Source organism: Equus caballus, chromosome 14 (genome assembly GCF_041296265.1).
Source record: "Equus caballus isolate H_3958 breed thoroughbred chromosome 14, TB-T2T, whole genome shotgun sequence".
In the NCBI taxonomy this organism is placed as follows: Eukaryota; Metazoa; Chordata; class Mammalia; order Perissodactyla; family Equidae; genus Equus; species Equus caballus.
Window position 1 is genome coordinate 67375478 of NC_091697.1, and position 21172 is coordinate 67396649.

Consider the following 21172-nt stretch of genomic DNA (forward strand, 5'->3'; position numbering starts at 1 on the left):
CGCCGGAATCGCGCGTTCCTATGGAAACCAGACACCGGCGGGTGCTCCACAGGGCGCTCTGCAAGCTGTTGCCACGTTTAAAAGTTTTTCAGGATGCTGACGTTATTATATTCTTCTGCAGACGAGGCCTGGCTTTGTAAGGACCTTGGTTTTTGTGTCCCGGGTGGATGGGAGGCGTGTGAAAAAGCTTTTAAGTAGGATCACTTGGGTGACCAATTTTTGACCCGAATTTTTAACGTAGTGTTTGTAAAGATTCCGCCGCTTCTAACAAGCACGCCTTATTAGATACAGTTTTTTGTTCCAGCTCACCTTATAGCTGGACGTGGACATATTTTTATGACCCCGTAAAAAGGTTTAAATTTAGCTAATGAACGTTTAAAGCAAAACGAGGATGCTCATTTGCTGCTGCCTGTGTGAAGGGCTGTTTTGAAGTATTAACCTGCAGGTGAAGGAGACTTGAGGGAATGAGTCTGAATTAGATAATATATTAATTAATCATTAACACCTGGTAGTACTGAGCGTTAAAATGGGTCAAGTTCTGGGGCAAACGCTTTGCATGAATTATCTCCAAAATATTCACAGAAATCCAATGAGATAGAAATTATTATACTTATTTTATAGAGGTGGAAGCTGACTTTCTAGGAGCCAAGTGTCTTACCCAGAGTTTCCCAGCAGAGGGCGACCCTTGCTACAGGACTCCAGGGCTGGTTACATAATCCCGGGGTAGGGGGCAGTGCGAAATGAAAATGCAGGACCCCTCATTCAAAAAGTAGGAAAAAGTTTCGTCTTTTCTTCCATGGTGTCTCTTTACCTGTCATGTGTTTTTAATTTGGCATTTAGTGTGATGCTCCCTCAAGCACATGGGTGCTGGTGGGACTATGCAGACCCTGACAGGTGCTTGGGACTCAGGGAGGGGTGCATGTGCTGGAACAATACGACAGCAGTTGCTGGGCAGTGGCAAGAAAGTGGGGAACCAGGGGAACCTGTCTGAGAGGATGTGGGAGGCAGGACCACACATGACCTGTGACTTAGCTCTTGGCATATGTTTCATTGTCCTACTGGGCTTCACTTACAAAACTCAAGTTCATAGATAAAATTATTAAGAATTTCAAGACTGTGATAAAAGACCATTTAAGCCAGGCCCACTTCTGAGCCTCTGTGCAAGAAGATGGCTCTGTCCAGAGCCCATGCTATTAACTTGCAATTCTGTACTCCACTTACAGTAACTCAGACTTGTATTTGGATTGGTATTCTTTTAGTTTAACGTGTGATTTGGGCACAAACAGATTAACGGCTGACTTCCTATTTGACTAGTGTTGCATAAAGGTAGTTTTGCCGTTAATAAATCACATGCTGTAATCTTCTCCTCGTTTAAGCTGAGCTCTTGGAATATGGGAGCTTTTTCAACCCAGGTGGGTAGTAGGCACTCCACACATAAATACATAGGAAAAGACATCTTAAAGATAAATGTAGAGCTTTATGGAAAATGTGTCTTCTAATTTTAAAGAAAAGTGTTGTTATGGTTCATAATGCTTCAGAAGATATATTCTTAATATGAAGTTTGTCTGTAGCTCTTTAAAGACGTTAGTGTTTTCTCTTCACCATCCCTCTTGTCCTCCAATATCTCATTTATCTAGCCACCACAGTTTCCTTAGGCTGAGCATTTGTTTTCTACCTTTTCTTGGCCCAAGCTCCCTCCTTTGCCTATGATGCTTCCCCTGCCAGATCCGCTTTCTTCAGTGCTACCCTTCAAGACCAGGTCAAATTCCATCCATTCTTTTTAAGAATCCTTTCCATAGTCCCCAACAGAAGTTAATTATTCTCAGCAGCAGTTCATTCTTATATTATTTACAGTAGTCTACTTTAATTTGGAATTTATTGTGTACCCTCTGTTCTTTTACACTATAAGCTCTCAGCAACCTTAGATGTTTATTTTTAAATCAACTGGCAGTTTTTCATTGTCCTTGATATATCATGAACATGTCAATTCATCTCCCCTTTTTGATGCTAAAATCTCAAAAATTATTTTGATTCTTTACAGAGACGATTGTACTAACCTGCTCTCATTAAGTAACACACAGTTCTCCTGGTAATAATGCTGTATGTGTGTTAATCAGCTACCACTTTCTCTAGAAAGCAACACTTTCTCCTTTTATTCCTGAAGGGCTGATCTTCATCATTTAAATGCTGTCAGATATGTGAAACAACAAAACTATTATCATTAAAAGCAACTAGTTTGAGACCTTTTTCTTCTTTATTATAGTGTTCCAATTAGTGGAAGTAAGGATCCACAAGTGTGTACAATGGGACTCAAGTTTTCCAATTTCAAGTTTCTCAAATCCCACTGGTTATTCATCTGCTCAGGCTGCCATAACAAAATACTACAGATTTGGTGGATTAAACATCAGAAATTTATTTTCTTACAGTTCTAGAAGCTAGAAATCCAAGATCAAGGTGCCCTCAGGGTTGTTTCTGGTGAGGGTTCTCTTTCTGGCTTGCAGACGCAGCCTTCTTGTTGTGTCCTCACATGGCCTTTCCAATATGCACACCTAGAGAGAGACTTCTCTGGTCTCTCTTCCTATTCTTATAAGGATACCAATTGTATTGGGTTAGAGCTCAACTCTTGTGACCTTATTATATCTTAATTACCTCCCTAAAGACTTTATCTCCAAATACCATCATGTTGAGGGTGAGAGCTTCAATATATGGATTTTGGAGGAACAGAATTCAGTCTATAATACCTCTTTTCTTTGAGAAAAGAAAATTACCTCAAAAGTAATCTTTTCCTATATAACATGCCTGATGATTGTCATTTCTATCATTTTGCACTTTCAAAAATTGTAGTCATACGTTTCTAGATTACAACTAAACTCATGGATGTTTAGCAGTCAGAATAGAATTGAGAAATAGACCTATACATATGGACAACTAATTTTCAACAAAGTTTCAAAGCCAATTCAGTGAGGGAAGAGCAGTCTTTTCAAAAATTGTGTTGAGGGGCCAGCCCAGTAGTGTAGTGGTTAAGTTTGCACACTCCACTTTGGCGGCCTCAAGTTCGAGGGTTTGGATCCCAGGCACTGATGTAGCACTGCTCATCAAACCATGCTGTGGTGGCATCTGACGTAAAATAGAGGAAGATTGGCACAGATGTTAGCTCAGGGCCAATCTTCATGACACACACACACACACACAAAACTGTGCTGAAATAATTGGATATCCATATGAAAAAAAATTGACCCATATCTCACACCAAATACAAAAACAACTTGAAATGTATCATACACCTAAATGTAAAACTTGAAACTTCCAGGGGGCTGGCCTGGTTGTGTAGTGGTTAAGTTCACGTGCTCTGCTTCGGTGGCCCAGGGTTAGCCAGTTCAGATCCTGGGCACGGACCTATGCACCCCTTATCAAGCTATCTTGATTTTACTGATGGTATCACATTGTATACATATGTCAAAACATATCAAACTGTACACTTTAATTATGTGAAGTTTATTGTGTGTCAATTATACCTTAATAAAGCTGTTAAATAAATACACTTGCCATTGAAGTAACAATTCTACTTCTAGAAAAATATGTACAGTTATATTGGTACAAATTAATGTTGCATATACAAGGATATTCATTATTAACTGCTTGTAATAACAAAAGATTTGAGGCAACCTGCCAATCAACACATAACTAATTAAGTTAATAGGTCCATTAAGAAGAATAATCAGCTCTTTATTTATGGAATGGAAGGTTCTTTATAATATATTGTTTAATGAGTAAAGCAAGTGGCATTACACTATGGGATGCTATTATTTGTGTGTGTTTGGAGGAATGATATGTAGATACACACATTACATTTATTTGATTGTATAACATCTTTGTTCCCCGGAGGGGAAGTCAGTGGCTAAGGAACATAGGTAAAGTCTTTCTACCATGTACTTTTTTGTATCTGTTAAATTTTGTACTACGTGCTAGTATAAACTTTTAAAACAAGTAAAATTTAAAATATATTCTAATGGTTCTGTTGCAATTTTGAATGGTATATGTTCTCTCATTTTTGCCTATATTGGCTGGTAGTGCCAGTATAGAGATGAGCTATGAATTTTTTTTTTTTGGTATATTTGTTATGCCATCCTTATCTAAGTGTTTTTTTCTTTTTGAGGGAGGAGAATTTTCTAGGTATACAATCATATTATCAGAAAGAATTACATCTATTTTCAGTGTACTAATTATTTTATTTTATTATTAAATTTTCTAGAACTTCTGAAATAATGATAAGTAGTAACAGTCATAGTGAGTATCCTTGGCTAGTTCCTGATTTTAATGGGAATGGCTTTAACATTCAACCATTTGAAATGATATTTGGTGTTTGTTATGGTGAATAGTTTAATAAAATTCAAGTAGTTTTATTCTATTTTTCTAGCCATTACTTTATGAGTAGAAATGGTTGTTGAATTTTATCATTTGCCCTTTCAATTTCTGTTGCTTTGATATATTGTTTTCCACTTTAAACATTTTCCCCACCTAGGTTCTAGTTTTATTGTAGCTGTTAGAAAGTTATGGACTCTAGCCTTAGGCCCACCTGTCTGAGGACCCCAACAGTAGGCCCAGTTGTCTATGGACTCCACCAGCTGTTCTACCCACAGACCCCACCAGCCATCCTGCCTGTGGATGCTGCAAATTGGCCTACCCAGAATCTATGGCTAGGCTGACTGGTGAATGACTTTCCATGCTGAAGCGAGTCTATAAAGTCTACCGGAGGTGACTGCCTCTTCAAATGTGCAGATGAAAAGGCATGGCTACTAGGATCATGAAAAATCAGGGGGACATGACACTATCAAAGGAATAAAATAAAGCTTGAGTAACTGACCCTAAAGAATTGGAAATCTATGACCTGCCTGACAAAGAATTCAAAATAATCATCTTGAAGAAGCTCAGTGAGCTAAGAGAGAATAGAGCTACAAAAGCAAATGAAATCAGGAAAACAATACATGAACAAAATGAGAAATTCAACGTCTTTTCATGATAAAAACTCTCAACAAATTGGGTATAGAAGGAATGTACCTCAACATAACAAAGGCCATATATGACAAGCTCACAGCTCACATCATACTCAATGGTGAAATGTTGAAAGCTTTTCCTCTAATGTCAGAAACAAGACAAAGATGCTTACTCTCACCACTCTTATTAAACATAGTACTGGAAGTCCTAGCCAGAGTAATTTGGCAAGAAAAAGAAATAAAAGGCATCCAGATTGGAAAAGAAAAAATATAATTATCTCTTTTCAAATGACATGACGTTATATGTGGAAAACTCTAAAGACTCCACACACACAAAAACCCTGTTTGAACTAATATACACATTTAGTAAAGTTGCAGGATAAAAAAATCAACAAACAAAAATCAATTGTGTTTCTATACACTTACCATGAACTATCTAAAAATGAAATTAAAAAAACAATCCCAATTACAATAGCATCAGAAAGAATAAAATACTTAAAAATAGATGTAACCAAGTAGATGAAAAACTTATACCCTGAAAACTATAAAACACTGATGAAAGAAATTAAAGCAGACACAAATAAATGGAAGCACATCCCATATTCATGGATTGGAAAAATTAATATTGTTAAAATGTTTATACTACTCAAAAGCGATGTATAGGATCAATGCATTCCCTATCAAAATCTCAAAGACATTTTAAACAGAAATAGAAAAAAAAAATCCTAAAATGCAAATAAAACCTTAAAAGATCCCAAATAACTAAAACAATTTTGAACAAGGAAATTAAAGCTGGAAGAGTCACGCTGCTGATTTCAAAATATATTACAAAGCTACAGTAATCACAACAGTATGGTAATGGCATGAAAACAGACATATATACAAACGGAAGAGAATAAATAGTTCAGAAATAACCCATACATATAAGGACAACTGATATTCCACAAGGATGCCAGGAATACACATCAGGGAAAAGATAGTCTCTTCAATAATGGTGGTGTACAAACTGGTTATCTACATGCAAAAGAATTAAATTGGATCCTTATCTTACACCATATACAAAAATCAAATCAAAATGCATTAAATGTTTAAATGTAAGATTTAAATTAATGTAATATAATAATGTAATAAAGGTAAAATATATAAGGAACACATACAACTCAATAGCAAAAAGACAACCCAAGTAAAAAATGGGCAAAGGACCATAATAGACATTTCTCCAAAGAAGCCAGCAAATAGCCAACAAGTATATGAAAGTGTTCAACATCAGTAATTATCTAGGAAACACAAATTCAAACCACAATGAGATATCACCTCACATCTGTTAGGATGCCTATAATCAGAAAACAAAAGATAGCAATATTAGTGATGATGTGGAGGAAAGGAAACCCTTGTACACTGTTTGTGGGAATGTAAATTGAAGCAGCCACTATGGACAAAAGTGTGGAAGTTCTTTAAAAAATTAAAAATAGGATACCATATGATTCAGCAATCTCACTTCTGGGTATATATCTAAAGGAATCAAAATCAGGATCTTGAAGAGATATCTGCATTTCCTATGTTCATTTCAGTGTTATTCACGATGTCCAAGACATGGAAGCAACCTAAATGTCCATTGAGGGAAGATTGGATAAAGAAAATGTGATATACACAAACAATAGAATATTATTCAGCCTTAAAAAAGAAGGAAATCCTGCCATTTGTGACAGTATGGATGAAACTGGAGGACATTGTGCTGAGTGAAATAAGCCAAGCACAGGAGGACTAATGCTACATGATACCACTTATATTAGGATTCTAAAGCAGTCAAACTCATAGAAACAAAGAGGAGAATGATGGTTGCCAGAGGCTGGAAGGAGAGGAAAATAGGGAGGTATTAGTTAAAGGGTACAAAGTTTCAGTTATACAAGATGAATAAGTCCTAGATATCTATTGTACAGCATCGTGTCTATAGTTAAGAATACTGTATACTTCAAAATTTGCTAAGAGGATAGATTAAGTGTTTTTATCATTAAAATAATAAAGAGGCAGGAGGAAACGTTTGGAGATGATAGATATGCTAGCGGCACAGATTGTGGTGATGGTTTCACAGTGTATACTTATCTGCAAAGTCATCAAGTTGTATATGTTAATTATGTACAGCTTTCTATATCATATTCAGTAAAATGGTTTTAAAAAAGAGAACGCTATGGGCTAGTACTAACAAGGTGATTTTAATGCTATACCTTTCTCTTACTTGAATGAGTAGGTAAAAAAGAAGTTATTATTGGGGATCCTGTCATTTTTTTAAGCATGTCATTTACAATCTTTAGTACGTGCAGTGTTATTACTGATTCACCTCTCAACAGATGGCAACACAAGTGAGTGTTTCATTTTCGGCTAAGAACCGCTGCAGTGTTTTTCAGTTATTCTGGCTCTGCATTTTCAATCCTTTATCCCCTGGGTGGCAGTGTTGTTCTCCAAAAATTTCACATTACCATTGAAACTTGGGATGTTAAAGAAAACAATCTAAATGAATGGCTCTTGATGGCATTTTCTGAGTTAGAAGGAAAATAGATGGATCTATCAGGTTTTGTATTTCTTTAATGCTTAAGATTAACCCCTCAGATTTCAATTTTTGATTTGAAGTGAACTACTAAGCAGTAATAAACCCTCTAAGTGAAGCACTAATGGATTTATTTAAGATTCAATGCTTTACATATATAACATACTAAAGAGTGTAACTAATTACTGTATAGGAGACAGGTGATTGGCAAGTCACTGGGCTAATGTGTTTACTAAATCAATCCTCTAACAGATTATTTTGCCTGTTTCATTTGAATTTTTATGTAGTGTTTTGATTAGATTTGTTACTTTATATCTCTAGAAAATCTTAAAACAAGTCTCCATTCTAGGAATTTTAGATCTTAAAAATTTGAAATAGCTAGTTAATGTTATATAGCCAAGTTATACAAACTCTGAAGGGATGGGGCTGACAGTCATTTAGCAATTTAGTGTTGGCTAAGAATTTTGGCTCTGGAATCAGACTATGACATCAAATTCTAATTCTCTCTCTTAATAGCTTCCTGCCCTTGGGAAAATTATGTAAGCTCTCTGTGACAAGTTTCCTTTACTTATAAAATGGCAATGATAGTCACCCTCATAGGATTGTTGTGATGATTAAATGAAAACACAGTGTGGAGTTCTTGATGAATATTTACCTCTCGATAATTTAAACTGCTGTTATTTTCCATTATCTCATTGGATCTTGACAGTAACTGTGAGATAGACATGGTACGTATGAGGGGTTCGTGTCTTCTGAATAGCAAATATGCCTAAGGTCATAGAGGTAATAAGAGGGCAACCCAAGTCTCTTGAATAAAATCACTAGTGGCAGTTTTATAACAACTCTATGATATGAATGTATAAATTACATTAATGATTTATAACCACTGTGCCATTCTTTCCCATTCACCTAATTATTTATTGATTTTTCAGTAACTAGTGAACTGATGCACTTTATAAACTATAATTCCCTTCATATATATGATTTATTTCATTCCATTATTTACCAGTTATCCCAAGATAGGTTCAAGATTATGCAATAAAGCCTATACTAATTTAAAGCTAAGTTCAGAAAACATTATTAAAGCCCAAGTCAGACTCAACTTCAATACAGTGATTGGCTTTGATAAATTTTAATCAACATTTTTGAGCATCGATTTTGCAAAGTGTTGTGCTAGTTTCAGTAGCAGATAAAAAAAAAATGGTTAAAACATTGTCTTTGTCCACATTCATCATGGATTTACAGAGTAGTAACTTCAATAATTCTAACATCAAGACGAACTGTATTAAGTGCTGCAGAAAGAGTATTGTAGGGAAGCGAGAGAGCACTTTGATTAGAAGTCTTCCTAGAAGAGGAGGGTTTTGAGTTCTATTTTGAAAGAAGGGTGGCACTTCAATAGGTAGCTGTAGAATAGGAAGCGAAGTCCCAGCAGAGGAAATTATGTAAATAAAAGCAACGTAGTAAAAGACACTCTATTTCATAAATAAAGTGCCTAAAGAATTTTTCATAAACTCTTCAACTTTCCAAAAACATTGTTAGACATGGAAATTAAAAACTTTTAAATTTCTTAAATATATTTCCCACACACACGCCTTTTAAAAATTATAGTTCTCTTGGGCCTGCCTCGTGGTGTACTGGTTAAGTTCCACACTCTGCTTTAGTGGCCATGGGTTCGTCAGTTCAGATCCTGGGCATGGACATACACAGTGCTCATCAAGCCACTCTGTGGTGGCCTCCCACATAAAGTAGAAGGAGATTGGCACAGATGTTAGCTCAGGGACAATCTTTCTTACACAAACAAAAAAGATAGTTCACTTAAATTATTGAAATTTTTAAAAAATGAAGCAAAATCTTCTGATACAAAAATCAAACTTCATGAATCTAATAGACTGGGAGAAGCAAGTTTCAAAATACCTGGGAATTTATGGATTCGTAAATGAGTAATATTTAAAGGAAATTTTGCTGAAGTTATATTTAAATATAAAGATGGAAATTTGGGATAGAATGAAGTGAATGATGTAAAAGCCTGTTCAGAGAAACATTTTTAATTTGAACATGACCATCAATGAGCAAGAAATTCGTAGCAGACTTCTGGGTCACTTGTCCACAGAGACCAGGAAAGAGATAAGATGTATAGCCTGGGGTGTTAAATTTAGCAGGTCATTTAGCCTCTCCTTGAAGGAATTCAATGCCTTTTCTCTGGTAAGAATTAGGGTTAGAGAAAGAAGCCCCATTATTTTTTCAACTCAAATAATGTCCATGTTTGTTATCATTCAGCCATTTTCTCTGATATTTGCAGAAGAAAAACTTCTGTAGTTGTTACTAGTATTATAGAAATCTATGAATAATTTTATGGTGAAAATATTGTAGTGGAAATATTCTTGACTGAAGAGCCATTCCACGCTACTAGCATATATCCTGAAGAAACAGAGACATGGGTAGTATAAAAATTTTTGGAATTTATTGTGAATAGGATTATAATGAATCTCTGCCAAATTTATTCTAATGTTTAAGAGTTTTTTCACTGGTTGCATATGTGTTGCTACATGTGAAAGAAATATCAACGTTAGAATTAATTAAAGGTGTTCAACTATAAGTGAAGAGAAATTGACAAATCTGATTATACTATCTAATAAACATGAATATGTGAATAAGATCAATTGTTGATGAAGTTTGTGACAAATATACAGATGTTCAAGCTTAAACACAAAAAGAATAATGTTATTATTGAATGCTGTGACAGAGCAATATGTAGGAATAAATTTCCGCCTTTTAATGAACATATTAATATAACTAAAAAGTATTGTTCCATTACTTTTAAAATATTTTTATATTCTAGAATTTAATTAATTCTTTTAGCTTTAAAATTTTTTTACTGCATGATTTTATATACAAAGTTCAATAAAATATTATTTCACTGGCCTGCCAGGTGGCACAGGGGTTAAGTTTGTATGTTCCGATTCAGTGGCCCAGGGTTTGCCGGTTTGGATCCTGGGCGCAGACCTATGCACCACTTGTCAAGCCATGCTGTGGCAGATGTCCCACATTTAAAGTAGAGGAAGATGGCCACGGATGTTAGCTCAGGGCCAGTCTTCCTCAGGAAAAAAAAAAATAAGAGGAGAATTGGCAGCAGATGTTAGCTCAGGGTTAATCTTCCTCAAAAAAAAAAAATTTCATTGTATGCCTTCTTTTCTGGCCATTATTCTTCTTTCTTTTTATAGCTATGTCTGAAAACTTTTTTGTGTAGAGGATGGTAGTATTAAAAATGATTTGTTCTGGATGTACAATAGGTTCTGTCACTGGTATACTAATATCGCAGAGGTCCTTAAAGTTGATATGTCTGCAACTGAACTCACTATTTGCTCTTGAGGCAGTGATATTAAACAAACAAACAAGAACTCCTAATCTCAGTAAAGGGAATTATCAACCACACCATCATCTTTGACTTCTTCCTTCATTCAACTCCTGCTCCCACAGAACTAGCCAATAAAAAAATTATTTAGACTTTCCTTCTTTCAACTCTCTCCTGAATCTCCTTATTTCTATCCCCACAGCTGGTGCTTTCAATTAGGCCCTTCTCATTTCTCTCCTGGATTCTGTAGTAGCCTTCCAAGTTGTCTTCCTGTCTTCACTTAGCACTGTGCATCTATTCTTCACATTGCCAGGGAATTTTTTAGATACGTCTAATCATCTCATTCCCTCCATAAAATCTTTCACTGGTTTTTCATTGCTTTCAGGATAAAAACTAAACTTCTTATGGTGTATCAGACTCTTCATGATCTGGTCCTTGCTGTCATCTCCAGGTGTACTACTTGCTAAAACTTTACAGTCATAAAACATACTAAAAACTTTGTATTTCCTTTGACATTTCCTGTTGAATTGTAGAGGTGGATTCTTGACCTGAAATACTTCTTTAACATCCCACTCCTCACACTTGCCCAGGGGCCCATTTATCAACTTCCGTTTTTAGCCTTAGTCTGTATTATTCAATGTGAGGTGATTTTCCCCCTCAGAAGTTGGGGTGATCTCAGGTTTGAGTTAGTCAGACGCCTCAGTTCATAGCACACTTTCATCATTGGTTAGTGCAAGTTTCCTTTCTTATTTTACTTATGTATTCCTTTACCCACTCCTGTTTCCCACCCTCCACCCTGATAAGGAAAAGTTCTATTGTATTTGATATGTATTTTTTTGAGGGGGCAGGTGTTTTTACAAAATATGTATTACCTAATTATGTTTAAAATTTTACACTGTTATGTTTTAAGGGTTATTTTACTACGTAACTGTAATCTCATGCTTCTAATTGTTGCCTGGTGTACAGTTTTCATTTTACCTACCTACTGTCCTAATGGTTGATGGCTATCCTTGACATCATAAATAACATTGAACATCCTCATACATGGTCACTTATGGATCTTTGTGAGAACATTTTTGTGGCACATATATCAGTATATGCTGGTATATGTTTATCAACTTGCTTTCTGTAAAAAAAGTATTCATATGTGTGTATACATATGTAAATATATATATGTTTATTAATATGTGTATGTTTATTATAAATTTTCTTGGTATAGAAGACATATAGCACACAATTTACAAATAATACTAAAATATACAATTTAGTCAAGTTGTATTGTAATAGAGCCAGTTGATTCTCACAGAATGCTTTCATTGATTTTTGCTGAACTCTCGTATCCCTGGCCAAACTATGGTTTCAAGTGATGAATGAGTATAGTTCTGACATGAATATTGGTTGGTATTTTTCATTTATGTTAATGAGTAGATGAAGGTGAAAATCATGAAGACATATGTTGAAACTTCATTTGTTCATAAATGACAAGAGAAACTTCTTTGCTGAATTGCATAATGGTTTTTGAATACTGGAAGAACATTGTACTATTTACAAAGAATGAATATAGACATAGTAAACATTTAAATTTAATCTGCATTATTAACATTTTCTCTTCCTTCACTATCCTAAGTCTAGAGTCAATCAATAAAACAATAAATCAAGACCTGATATATGGCATTTGATGTTATCCATGGTATAAATACTCCCACCATTACCTATTTCAAGCTGCCAAAGAGCTATCACTAAGCAGACAGATCAAAAGAGATGTGCAATAGCACTCTATTTTATAGAATCTACTGTACAGGTCAAACAGTCATAACCTCGAGACCATAGATAATATGATGTAGTAAAAAATTAGAAAGAGATGAGTTTTGAGTATCAATTACTTTGTTTCTAATATAATTTATTTAATTATAAGTTTATATAAGTTAACTTTTAATAATGGCTGTGTTTTGCAACAGATTATCTTCTTGGTTTTTCTTCTTTTGGTGTATATTTACTCTTTGAGGGAATCTCATATACTCTTAATGTTTCAACTTCTTAAATTATGCTCTGTGCAATACTTCACAGTGACAGGTCTAGCTAGAAAAATCTATAATCAAATACATTTAAAATTTTTTGTATGATTCATAGTGTAAAGTAACATTCATGAAGTAAAGTAAATCTTATGATAGTTCTGAAGTAGAGAACCCTCTCAACCATGTTTAAACTAGTCCTTTCCAATCTTATTGGAGCACAGATCACATCATGGTGCATTTATTTAATCTACTGAAACTGTGTATACTAGTTTGGGAAATATTGGCATAAAAGTCGATAACTTCCAATATATATATCCAGTCCTTCCTTTTATCGGCACTCCCAAACTGAATTTCCAGCTGTCTCTTATATGCCCAGAGGCACTTCAAGATTGTAATTGTCTAATATTTGGCCCATTCTACATCAATGACTTCAAGCCAAAGATCACTGAAGCACACTTATAGTTAAACAAATTTAGCTTATTACTGGTTGCAATGAGAGAGAATGCACAGCATACTGAAATGTAGGGTGTCTCACTAAGAGGATGTTAGAAAGATCTTATTATAGAATTTGGGTTTAGTTTGAGTAATTTTGGAAAGGATCTAAGGAAGCAGAGGTGAGCTCTAGGTTGGGTGCTATCAGAGAGCAGAGGGCAAATCTGTGATTGGGTATCTCAATAAACTGCATGTATAGGAGGGCCAATTAGTGTGAGGATGAAGCTGTAATTGGTAAAGAAGCAGCAGTCACTCATTTTAGCTGAGGAAGGGGAATGTTTGGTATTTTCTGGGTTTTACAATGATCATCTTTTTGTCTTATTTAGTCACGGTCTCAGAGTTACCTTGTTTGACGTTGATGTTTAGTGAAATTGTTTATGTTCAAGAGCAGAACAACATGGCTTAGCTGTGAGCATCAAACTGACTTGCAATAAACATTGAGGCCTAACTGTGTGTAACAGACCAGGTCCAATATTAGGAACTGCTTTTTTAATTCCTTAGATCTTTTTACAATACTTGCTCTTTGTTCTGTCTTATTTACTGGCGTGACCTTAGTCATCCAAACAAGAAACATTTGGTTAACTTCAATCACTCATCTCTCTTATTTCTGACATTTTAGTATTAGTTACCAATTCCCATCGTAAGTATCCATGAAATGTCTTTCAAATTCATTCCTGCTTCTCTTGTCTCACTACCTAGATTCAGGCCCTCATTATCTCTTACCTAAACCATTGCAATTGCCAGCAAACCGATCTTCCTGATTTCCTAGTTTTACAGCCAACCATGTTATCTTCTCACTGTTATCAAAACTTTCTTCCCAAAACATAAATGGGATCAGATCATTCTTCCATTTTACAACCTTTAATGGCTTACTTTATCTATACATTTTGTTATGCAATGTATAAGCACCTACTCTGCCATTTAAGGTCCTTGACAATTTCGTGCATCTTAACTTCACCATCTCACTTGATACCAGTCCTAACAGTCACCATACATGGTCTATGCTCCCAAATTCATTCAATAAATATTCATTGAAAGTCTTTATTATGTGCTTCCACTGGGTCATGTTATTTTCCTTAAATAAATTTTAAAATTATATAGCCATTAGTGTGCTTATTTAATATCTGCCTCCTTATTAAACTCTAAACTCAGTGTTACCAGTTACCACATCTAGTTTTGCTCATTATTTTATTCTCCGGCATCTAGCAAAATATCCAGGCTGTTAAGCAGTCTATGTGAAATTTGTGCCCTCATGTTAAGTAACAGATGTGGAGTGGGATTGAGTACCTGGTTAAATTCAGAATGTATTGAATAGGAAACAGCAAAGTCAGACTTTCTTAATATTCAAGACTATTACTAATAGTAGAAGATGAATAAAAAGCTGCTTTTGTGTGACCATGAAGTCAGATTGAGCAATGGAGTAAATGAATCCTCATAAAAATGCAGAATTTAGCTAATATAAAATGATTCTTGGTTAAATTCGCTTTTTGACTCAACGTTACATAGATCTGAGAATAAGAATTCTAAATTGATGTGCTGAGACCTTTCCAAGAATGAGGAAGCTAAAATTTGATGAATAACTAGATGCTTCCAAGAGAATATTTAAGTAGATTTAAAATCCATGGAATAGGAATCAGAATGCTTCCATATCTAGTACAAATATTAAAACCTATTAGCTCTGTACAGGCCCTGGGTAAGTCACTTCATCTTCCTGAACCTCAGGATCCTCACCTGTGAAACTAGGGTAGTGGATGGATGGTCTACATAGACTATCTTATTCCACAAGATAAAAAGTATAGCAGGTCCCCACCCCTGCCCCCAAATGCCTTAGAAGTCTATTTCAGATTTCTTGCATGAAGAAGTGGTGAGTATCCACTTACCATCATTATTTTCTATTTAATCTAAAAGAAATATTTTTCAAGGATAGTTTAAAACGTTCTCTACTTTCCATTTCTGAATCTCCTGTTTAAAATACCAAATCTGGTCCAATGAAATGTCAAAGTAGGTCTTTGAGGGGTTCAGCATGCATTTAGTTAGCTCCTGGGTCACTAACCTCTTTTTGCTCATTATTGCCTGCCTCCATAACTTATCTCTAATTGGTTCACTTTTTTTTATCCTTTGAATAATTGATTGCTGAGCTTTTTAGTTCCAGACTCTCTCCTTTAGTGTACAATATCCTACGTTGACAATTCTATAATAACTGTGACAGAGACTGAGAGTTTCTTCCATTACCTGTTTTCTTCATCTGATATTGTACAAGAATCACGATTTTTTAAGCTGGGACAGCTAAAACTATGACTTACCAAGAATACAGATTATTTTAGCCTCCTTTATAGATAGGTTGGTCACCTTACTAATTTTTTACAAAGAGATATAAATGAAAGTGGTCGGTGCAAGTTATGTTTAAGTGAATGTGCCTCCTTACCCTTCCTCCTTCCTATTTGCTGGAATGTTGACATAATGGCAGAAGCTCCAGTAATATTTAAAAACATACAGATGAAGGTCACAGAAAGTAATGGTAAAGTAAAAATTTTGAAGGAGTTTTGGTCCTTGATTACTTCATTGAATTGTCATACCAAGTCTAGGCTTTTCCTTGAGTGAAAAGGAATAAAAAACAAAACTTGTGTATTTGGGCTACTGTAAATATGGGTTCTCTGTATTATTAGAGTGAACCTAATTTTCTCTAATATAATGATAATGGTAATCATGTTAAAAAAAATTTCAGTTGATTTACCTACTCATTTTTCACTTTCCTTCTCATACAATTATCTATCTATCCCAAAGAACGCAATGCAGTGTGGCAGGATAATATTATAGAACATGAAACTTACATAATATAAAATAAGAATATCTTTCTCCTTTCCTTGTCCCCTCCAATACTTTCACCTGAATCCTGAGAGCTTCTTCTCTTCCCCAGATAAAAGGACAAGAATCAGTCAGAGCAGAGCATAAAGGCTACAGAAAGTATTAAAAAAATAAACAAAGAAAAAAAGGAGGAGAAGAAAAATAGCCACTGGCTAATGCAGAATTCAGAAATCTTAGAATACACACATGCAATGTTAATTTTCTTGCTTGGATGAACTGGTTAGAGTGTGTGGGCCAAAGAGAAGAAATTGAAAGAACCATGAGGCAAAAGAGAATGTGCTGGAGAAACTAAGAGCCTTTGCCAAAGTTTCAGAAAACTGTGAGTTTCTTGTTTAGCAAAAACCAGTTTTTGCCCATATAGTGTTAGGTCCCAATTAAAACTTGTCTATGTCAGTCTCACAACTCCATCCAATACATCTTCTTAAAGGCGATCCTCTCTCTGATGACCAAGGACAGTTGTAAGCCTCTACAAATGGATAGTGAGAGACTTGGACACTGAGGTTTGATTTTTATGTGAAATGGAACCTTGCATCTATTCAAGGTAGGAAAAATGAAAACATTTCAAAATCACACATGGAATAGTGGAACTATTTTGAAGTTTAAAAATATACAAACAATATGTTGTAGGATAAAATTAGAAAATAAATGAGGCAAAGGGAAAAGAAAGGCAGGAAAATAAGATCGAAGCAGGACGAAGTTTAGTATACAAAATGGATGCCACAAGGTCCTATGCTTTTTTAAGGGATAAGCCGTAGGTTAAACTCCAAAATTATAGTGCTAATTTATAGGGACAAATAGGGTAATTTTGATGCTGAAATTGTCCATAACTTAAAATATGTCTGGTTTATAAGTATAATTAATGCTGATACTAAGATGACAGAGAAACACCTCAACTAGGTCCTTCTCCCTGAAACTATCATGTCATGAAAGATTTTCTCAACATCTTTATAGCAAACACAGTCATTTTTCTTGTTATTTACTGTGTGTCTGTCCTTAAAAGGGTGCTTATATTTTTGTGTTCTGTAGCTGGAGGGCATTCTGGGTTTTGATTCACCAAAGTGTTGTTTCAAGATATTAAAGATCAAGTTAATAAAAAGAGGAGGGGGGAGTTCATCTCCCAGCCTTGAGAGACTAACAGGGTCTGGGCTTACTTCCTGCTATAAACAACTAGAAAACTGAATAAAATGTATGGAGTTTCATATGTAATTCATATATAATTTTCATACATTGGACAACAGGCAGCACAGTGTTGTAATCCCTGAAAGAAAGCAAATAAATGAATATAGACCTATTTAAGGTGGTTTTCTATGCTTTCAGTGTCAATATTGATTATACTTCTTCTAAACAATGAGCCATATTTTATGTTATGAATATTTTGTTTTAAAATTTATTTTATTATTGTATTATTTTAAGCACTAAAATCACACTTAAATACCATGGTGTCATTTAATTTGTCCTCTAGCTTCTATATTTCTTATGAATTGCTACTTTGATCTGGAGGCTAAGTAGCATTCTGATTTTTAAAAAATAAAAACGCTTCATTGGTAATATTGTGTGCATCCATGAGAAGGCATGAACATTTGCCTCCTTCTGTGACATCAGTACCTATTACGATCATTGTCTAACTCCATGAATTTCTTGATGGTTCCAAAATGGTGATATTTTAATTTCATCATTTGTTCATTTAAGAGTTGTCCTACTTATATAAAGAGGAACTTTTCCTTTTCAACGATTTGGTTATCTTGGGAGTACAGTCACATTAGGAGACAGGATAAACACTTGATAGCCTTTATCAGTTTTAAAACTGAATTAGTTTCCTAACATGCTTGAAACATTGACTAAGGAGTTTTTTTCTTTTTAATGCTTGTTTTAGAAAATAAGTACTAACTTTGGGAAAAAAAAACCTACCTCATTGGGGTCTTAATTCAACTCAGTCAACCAGTTGGTCGGGGAATAAGAAAAGCTAGATTATAGTATTTCCTGTAGCTACCAGAAGTTACATATCGGCTACTCAACTACTTTCTTCCTCTCTTTTCCTAGATTCATTTCAAACAAATTGAAATGTTACCACTCCTTAATAGCTTTCTTTTTTCTAGGAGAAAAATAAACTGACAGGAACAAGAATCCTAAAGAAAAAACAGGGTAGGCAGAGGGGTATGGATCATCTAGAGGTGAGTATGGATTCACAGACCAATCAGGTTGTGGGGGAGGCTGTAGCTGGGCTGCAGTTTCATCAGGCAGGTTGATTTCCCAGAGTGAACCAGATAGAAAGATCCAGAGAGGGAGAAGCAACCGTGTTTTAGGACACAGCAAAGGTAAAAAAGAAGAAAATCAAACTCTGTTACTAAGTTCAAGAAGTGATTGCTAGGCTGAAACTAGAGGTAAAGGAAAGAATATTAGAGGCTGTGTAGACCCTAAGCTGAAGAGAAGATCAAGTCAACGGTGAAGTCAAAGGGTCTAAGATCATTGCTTTAAATAAGTTTGAGAATCCAGGGGTCATTTTTGTTGAGCCATTTACACAAGACTTGAACAGAAACATGTGGAAGGAAGAAATTCTTAAAATGCTGAAGTGCTCAGTCCTTAATTTATTCTGGGGTGACCTAATATGTTTCAGATTTTGGGAAGGTGGTTGATTATGTGTGTTTGATTATCTGCTGATTTAAATGCTATGTATATCTTTATCTCTTTATCAGAATAGAACTCAGTTTTAAATGGAGTTGCTCCAGTTTTTATTATTTGGATGATTAAAAAACTGTTAATTCTAATAGTGCTTAAATTAAACAATCATGAATAGTAACCTCTTGTCAGAGATCCTAGATGGAAGGTTAACAATTGCTTGACAACATCATCATCCTGCCTTGTTAAAACCTACCTTCTTTATTTTCAATGTTGAGATTTAGCAGCGCTAAAGCAGGGCTACGACCAACCTATAAATAAGATACTAGAATTCTTACAGTTGCCTCAGTTTTATTATATTGGTTGTTGCTAAAAGAGGATTATATCTTACTTGGTGTATGACCAGTCATCCAAATAAGAAACATTAACAATTAAATAAATAAATAAACCCCAACCCCCACAAATGAAAATTCAACAGAGGTGAAAGGAGCAATGGTATAGTGTTCCACCAATGGAGACAGATCAGCAAGGTTGAACAGGTAGAACAAAACTAAATAATTAGAAATCATGAAAAAATTTTAAAAGAAATTGTATTTCATGTGAGAATGCTGCATGGGTCTTTACTGCTGATAGTATGTTGAATCTAAGTAATGACAGAAGTAGTTTAAGAAATGTCAATTTTATTAGAATTTTGACAATGTTCTAGCATTAAATGATTTTATTTTATGTTCATCCATGTAGAATACTCTATCTAAACAGAAGTGAGAAAAATGAACTCATGAACTTGGCAGAATGACGAATCACCCATACACAACAATTTCATCTCAAAAAACAAAAGCCCGAAGCTAGTTTTAGATTTAGATTTTACCTTATAATTAAGATTTTTGCAAGATAGCTTCCACAACAATGTAAAGAAATGGTCTTTTTCTGTGGGATTTGTGACTTTTTTTTCAGTTTTCAGAAAGTGAACTTTAAATTTTTGTATTGTCATATTTAACACAAGAAAACCTGATAATATTAATATTTTTAAATGTAGGAGTTGATTATAATGTATGGTTGTATATTCTTAATGGAAAGTGATCTCTACATTGATCGACTGATCAGAGAAATTTTATGCCCTAAGTGTACTGGAACATGATACCAAAAATAAAGGTGCATTTATGAAATGATTCTGAATTTTTTTTAAGAAACAGGGTTTCCTATGGTCATGCATATTTAATTTATTTAGTAGAGTTGGTCTTTTATTCATTGGCTTTACACTGAAGTTTTCAGAATAGTACCGCTCTGGTGCTGTAGTTAAAAAAATTAGTCATTCACTAAAAAATTAGTCACATTACTGCTGTGGAACAAAGAAGCCATGGGAGTTCCTAGTTAATGCAAGCAAAGGTATTGGAGTAACATTAAGCTTTGTTTGACCCAACTCTTTAGCTATTTTAAGAAAGAAAAGCTTTAGCTTCTAGTTTTGATGACTCCATCTTGTATCAATGTACTTTAGAGTAATAGGCTTATAATTACAATGTTATGGCTTTTAAAAGTATTAATAAATCAAAAATCTTGAGATGATATATCAGAACTGGAGTAGTTCCTCTTATCCATGGGGGAAATGTTCCAAAACTCCCAGTGGATGCCAGAAACCACAGATATTACCTAAGTCTAAATATACTGTTTTTTCCTATACATACATACTCGTGATAAAGTTTAATGTATAAATTAGGCACAGGAAGAAATTAATAACAATAACTAATAATAATGTTGGCTTTGGGGCCATTATTAAGTAAAATAAGTGTTACTTGAACACAAGTACTGTGATACTATGACAGTTGATCTGATAACAGAGATGGCTACTAATTGACTAAGGAGTGGGTAGCATATACAGTGTGGATACGCTTGGCAGATGGATGATTCACATCCTGGGCAAGTTGGAGTAGGATGATGCAAGATTTCATCATACTACTCATAATGGTGTACAATTTAAAACTTATGAATTGTTTATTTCTGGAAATTTCCATTGAATATTTTCAGACCAACTTGACCGAGGGTAACTGAAATCATAGAAAGTGAAACCATGGATAAGGGGGGGCTATACACTCTTTTCTAGTTATTTGCATATTTTAATTTATTATTGAATACTACATTTTTTTCAAGTGAGAATGTCTTATATTGTATTAATCCTGTAAATCTCTCCTGATTTCCATGCTTCCCTTCTGCTAATTTGCATTCTTTGATTGTAATGTTTGGGCTAGCAGTAGACAGGCAGAGAATAATTAGATTTTAGTTCAATATTTAAAACTGC

General features: G+C 34.7%; 1 long non-coding RNA gene across 1 annotated transcript; it reads left to right on the forward strand.

Moving 5' to 3' along the window:
- The first annotated feature begins 1 nt into the window (after window position 1).
- LOC111767830 (uncharacterized) lies at window positions 2–20045 on the forward strand. Its single transcript, XR_002799699.2, has 5 exons — window positions 2–136; window positions 16316–16582; window positions 16691–16804; window positions 18360–18434; window positions 19621–20045. It is a non-coding gene; the product is annotated as an uncharacterized lncRNA (long non-coding RNA).
- Window positions 20046–21172: the final 1127 nt, after the last annotated feature.